Source organism: Lottia gigantea (assembly GCF_000327385.1).
Source record: "Lottia gigantea unplaced genomic scaffold LOTGIsca_52, whole genome shotgun sequence".
Lineage (NCBI taxonomy): Eukaryota > Metazoa > Mollusca > Gastropoda > Lottiidae > Lottia > Lottia gigantea.
Genome location: NW_008709781.1, coordinates 643,136 through 649,135, shown reverse-complemented (window position 1 = coordinate 649,135; position 6,000 = coordinate 643,136).

Sequence of the window (6,000 nt, the reverse complement as noted above, 5' to 3'; positions counted from 1 at the left end):
GTGGTTGACAAAATACAAATCAACATGTACAAATAATACATACGAAAAGTATACGAAATAACCTTAATGAGAATATTTCTCAATAATGAAATAGGAGTACTGTGAATAGCAATGAAATGAGGATATTGAGGAAAGCAATAAAATGAGAATATTCTGAACAAAAATTAAATGGAAATATTGTGAATAATAATTAATGGGAATATTATGAGTCGTAATTTAATGAGAATAGTGTAAATAGCAAGGAAATGGAAATATTGTGAATAATAATTAATGGGAATATTATGAGTAGTAATTTAATGAGAAAAGTGTAAATAGCAAGGAAATGGAAATATTGTGAATAATAATTAATGGGAATATTATGAGTAGTAATTTAATGAGAATAGTGTAAATAGAAAGGAAATGGAAATATTGTGAATAGTATCTAATGGGAATATTGTGAGTAGCAATTTAATGAGAATATTGTAAATAGCAAGGAAATGGAAATATTGTGAATAGTATCTAATGTGAATATTGTGAGTAGTAATTTAATGAGAATAGTGTAAATAGCAAGGAAATGGAAATATTGTGAATAGTATCTAATGGGAATATTATGAGTAGTAATTTAATGAGAATAGTGTAAATAGCAAGGAAATGGAAATATTGTGAATAGTATCTAATGGGAATATTGTGAGTAGTAATTTAATGAGAATAGTGTAAATAGCAAGGAAATGGATATATTGTGAATAGTATCTAATGGGAATTTTATGAGTAGTAATTTAATGAGAATAGTGTAAATAGCAAGGAAATGGATATATTGTGAATAATAATTAATGGGAATTTTATGAGTAGTAATTTAATGAGAATAGTGTAAATAGCAAGGAAATGGATATATTGTGAATAATAATTAATGGGAATTTTATGAGTAGTAATTTAATGAGAATAGTGTTAATAGCAAGGAAATGGAAATATTGTGAATAATATTAAGGGGAATATTACGAGTAGTAATTTTATGAGAATAGTGTAAATAATAATTAATGGGAATATTACGAGTCGTAATTAAATAGTGTAAATAGCAATAATATTAAGGGAAATATTACGAGTAGTAATTTTATGAGAATAGTGTAAATAATAATTAATGGGAATATTACGAGTCGTAATTAAATAGTGTAAATAGCAAGGAAATGGAAATATTGTGAATAATAATTAATGCTAATAGTGCAAAAAGCAAGGAAATGGAAATATTGTGAATAATATTAAGGGGAATATTACGAGTAGTAATTTTATGAGAATAGTGTAAATAGCAAGGAAATGGAAATATTGTGAAAAGCGTTAGAGTATTTTGTGAATAACAATGAAATTAAATTATTGTAATGGAAATACAGTGAATAGTAATAAATTGAGAATATTGTGAATGACTATAAAATAAGAAAACTGTAAACCTACGTATAACAATATATGGAGAATCGTGTAATTTTAAATATTTCTTACCGTTTCTCAATATATCAACCTACGAAGACGATATAGAATAAACTGGTGTGGACATCAAACTTTCCACAATCAATACGTCTTGATTGATGTATTATTTTAAAGCGAGTTTCTGAGACATTTCGATTTCGGCTCATTCACAGAACAATTCATATTCCGTCCTTGGTAACATTTGAATAGTGAAGGTTAGAACAGGTAAGTCGAAAATTGTACCCAGTTGCATGAAATTTCATCTTTATGACGATGTTGGTCAACTTCTTAACATTCTAGATGATTAGTGTGATATTCGATGCATATTAGGATAACTATATGCGATTTTTGTGTCACTAAGTCGTATTTTCGTCGGGATATTTGATCGGATGACGTTCCCGATTTATCCTCTAATGGTTATGAGATTTTTGTGAATTCAGACTGCTACTAACAGGCTTCGTTAGCTAGACAATCTCTTTAAAATTCAGCTTGTAAAGAAACGTGTAAAAAGTCAATGTTTAAACTATGAGTTGTTCAAATCAATTCGATTTGAATAGAGATGCTTAAATAACAATAAACTGTTAAAAATCTCTATTGATATTTTAACAGACGGTAATATTTTATTGAATGATCAGATTAATAAATAAGTAATAAATTCGCACTCTTTATACATATTTACATTTTAAAGAGCTAATCTCGCCTTTATTTCTGGTGCTGTACTTTGTTTAAGAGCTTTAAACTATTGGCGAAGAATTACTTACTTTTCACAGTCATATCTTTATCAGAGGTCGCAAAAACGTCAACAGCGATATCACGATAATTTTGTTTTAACAACGTTCGATCAAATCCAAATTCATCTACAGATCCCTAACTACACTTTGTTTGTTTTTCAGTACAAAGTTAGACAAAAATTCGGAATAAAAAATTGGGCAACTACAAAAACGTGGATCAAAAAAAGGATGAGTAATATCGCCATAGGTACTACATCATACCAAGTTATGTCAAAACACATACTCATCAGAAGATCACTAGTTCGCGGGAGAGCTCATCAATATACGTAAAAAAAAAATCATAATTCGAGAAATTCGATTAAAATTTTGTTAAATGCATAAAAACAATTCAATTGATACAAGATGATTTAAGCCTTCAACAAAACCTTTTCCAGGTTATAAAATTGTATTTATTATGTTAACCTTTGCTTGACCTCTGCTGACTCAAGTCCCAATGGAAAAGAAGATATTTAACCCCTATTGGTAAAATAACCGTTTTAAAATCTATTATTATACCAAAGTGAACACATCTATTTACCTCCCTTCCTAACCCATCAATTGATTTTATAAAACAACTTAATACTGAATTCTTTGCTTTTATTTGGAACTCAAAAATCGACAAAGTTAAACGCTCAGTCATAGGAGAATGGTGGTTTGAAAATGATAGAACGTGAATCTCTTAAACTCTTTGAAAATAATTTGGATACGCCGAGCATATATCACTGAGCAGTCATTGATAAATATATTTAATGCAAATTTTGGTACAGATAGTTTAAATAATTCAGCTAATTTTGGAGACACTTTTATCAATAAAATAAACATTGAGTGTAAAAATAGTTTTTGGAAAGATGTATTAAATTCATACCAAATATCAAATGTTTTAAAAATTCCCTTATGGTATAATAGTTCATTAAAAATTAATAGTAACCACATATTCTATCAATCATGACACAAAAATGGGGTGACTTTTCTGGGCGATTTGTTTAATAAACAATGTGAATTCTTGTCAAAACAAGAACTAGAAATAAAATATAACTTGAATACAATCATTTTAGAAATACCATGGTCTGATAAACTGTATAAAAAAATATCTCAGAACAAAAAATATCCAAAATACCATAAATACATCACCAACTACACGTCCTATATACCTAGAACAAATTTTAACTTCTTCAGGATGCAAAAATATATATAATCTTTTAACTAAATCAGAGGCCTGTCCAACTGCAATTTTTAAATGGAATAAAATTTTTGATAGTTATGATATTGACTGGAAATTTACTTTTGGTAATAACTTCAATTTAATTCCTGATTCAAATTTACAATGGTTTCAGTTCAGATTGTTACACAGGATTCTACCAACTAAATCGTATCTAAAAAAAATCTCGGAATTTAACTCTTGTATTTTTTGTAATACACATGTAGAAGATTATATACATCTTTTTTTTTCTTGTTCATATGTTTCCTCACTATGGAAAGATTTATCAAACCTTCTCAAGGAAAATAATACTGATTTTGAATTTACAACTACTATTATCTTATTTGTGATAAATAACCATCCACATCAAATTCCTCTAAATATCATGATTTTACTATGTAAATATTTCATCTAAACGATAATCCACCCTCTTTTAGAAACCTAATTACCTATTTACAAAAATATATCTTAATATTACAGACAGGGTCCAAACTAAGTCAAACTACACATGCAATATAATTTATGAATATGTGCAGATCCTTAAAGCCTTAATCGAGAAATAATATGAGCCTATTATATATTTACTTCTGTTTAATATCATTTGATTTTCAATTTATTATAATGAATTATTATAGTTTTATAAGTTATTATTTGATTTAAAATACATATATATGACTCTGTAAGACAATTAGCCAAGGCCCCATCCTTGGTATTGTCAATAATTAAAATGGGAAAATAAAATTGTTACAAAAAAAAAAAAAAAAAAAAAAGTCCGTGTGTTAATGTCGTCACATTATCCTGTCGCTGGAAAGGGCAGCAACGGTCAACAGAATAAAAAGTCAAGAAGGACTGTGATAGACCTTACTTTAGTGGTTACGTACTAAACTAATAGCTAATAAAACGTTCGAAACGAAACTAATAAAATACGAACGGAAGTTAGGTTTAATTTTAATTAGACTGTGTCTGATAACGCGGTCCAGTGGTGCATAGAATCGATGTCCAATAATATTGAAAGTCAACTCGTGTCTCACCTGAAAAAATCTACTAAGATAGCATTTGTTGTCGACTAATCCACTGATGTCGCTTCTCTCAGTCAGTTAGTCGTGTCGGTACGATATTTGGTTGTGGAGAGCAATAGAAGAAAAGAAGATTTGATGATTTGCAAGCCACTTGAAACAACCACAAAGGGCATTGATGTAATTAACCTCGTTTCTGTCTTTATGACTAGTAATAAAATAAATTAGGGAAAAGTTTATGGAAGTTGTACTGATGGTGCACCAGCTATGTTGGGAGTTAGATCCGGATTCCAGAAACTGCCTTCACTGTTCAATGTATGATACATCGTGAAACCCTGGCGGCGAAAACATTCCCTAATTAGTTAAGAGTAGTTTTGTGGTAAGTGATACCAATTTTGAATCATATCAAGTCCAGTGGTCTGAATACTCGTCTATTTCGACAGTTCTGTCAGAGAATGGAATATTAATCTTCTATTTTACATTGAGGTTCATTGTCTATCACGTGGAAATATGGTGCAACTTGTCATCGAACTAAGGAATGGGAGTTCATGCTGAATAACGAGAACTGGCTGTGTAAACTTTGTTACATAAGTAACATTTTTGAGAATCTTAATATTCTGAATAAATCGCTTCGGGTAAAGGGAGTCCGACATCATGACAAGCTGAAAGGTTTCATGCGGTCGCTAAACTTGATGGCGCGAAAATTTAGACCCGATCGGTATGCTCTGTTGCCAAGACTCGCAGAATATCTTGAAGATCACGGAAACGTACTTTTCCCTGATATGAAGGAAATCTGTGAAGAACATCTTCTGTCGTTGAAGGCTGAGTTCAGAAGATATTTTCTGGAACTAAATGCTCAACAATTCGCACTAGTGCGCAATCCGTTTGAAGTTCAAGTTGATGGTGGTGAAGATATTGTTGGCGCTGACGATCACGTTGAAAATGAACTGATACCATATTACAACCGATACCAATGTCAAAGCCATGTATAGTAGTTACACGCGGTTAAAATTCTGGTGCACCATGAGACATGACTATCCGGAACTGGCAAAGATTGCGTTGTGTAAAATACTTCCGTTCCCATCAACTTACATTTTTCTTATGGGGACATTGTTCCCTTGCTGATTCAATATGTGGACGCATAGAAGAATGTTTTGAAAACCGCTGATAAAATGAACGCAAATTAGATCAAACATTGTCAATCACAATTAACTTGTGCTGGAAATATTTGTTTTGAATATACTTTAAATACAATTGAATTAGCCGACTGTTTTAACCGAGGCCAGTAGAGCTTGCAGATGACCACCATTTAGAATGCATCTTATCTGGATGGCCGTCAGTTTTCAATTACTAGTACACTGTTTGTATGTACAGAAAAAAATTAAGGTTTTTACACCATCTTATTCTAAAGATATATTGGTATAGATAAAAGTTCGTTTGAAATAAAGTAGCAGGGGAGGGTGCGGCAAAACCAAACAAGATGTAACAACTTAAATCAGTCGTTAAATCCAGTGCAATTCTTTTCCTAGTAGAAATCATCAGAAAACAATCCGATCTGTTGTGAAAAGAGCAACATTCGGAT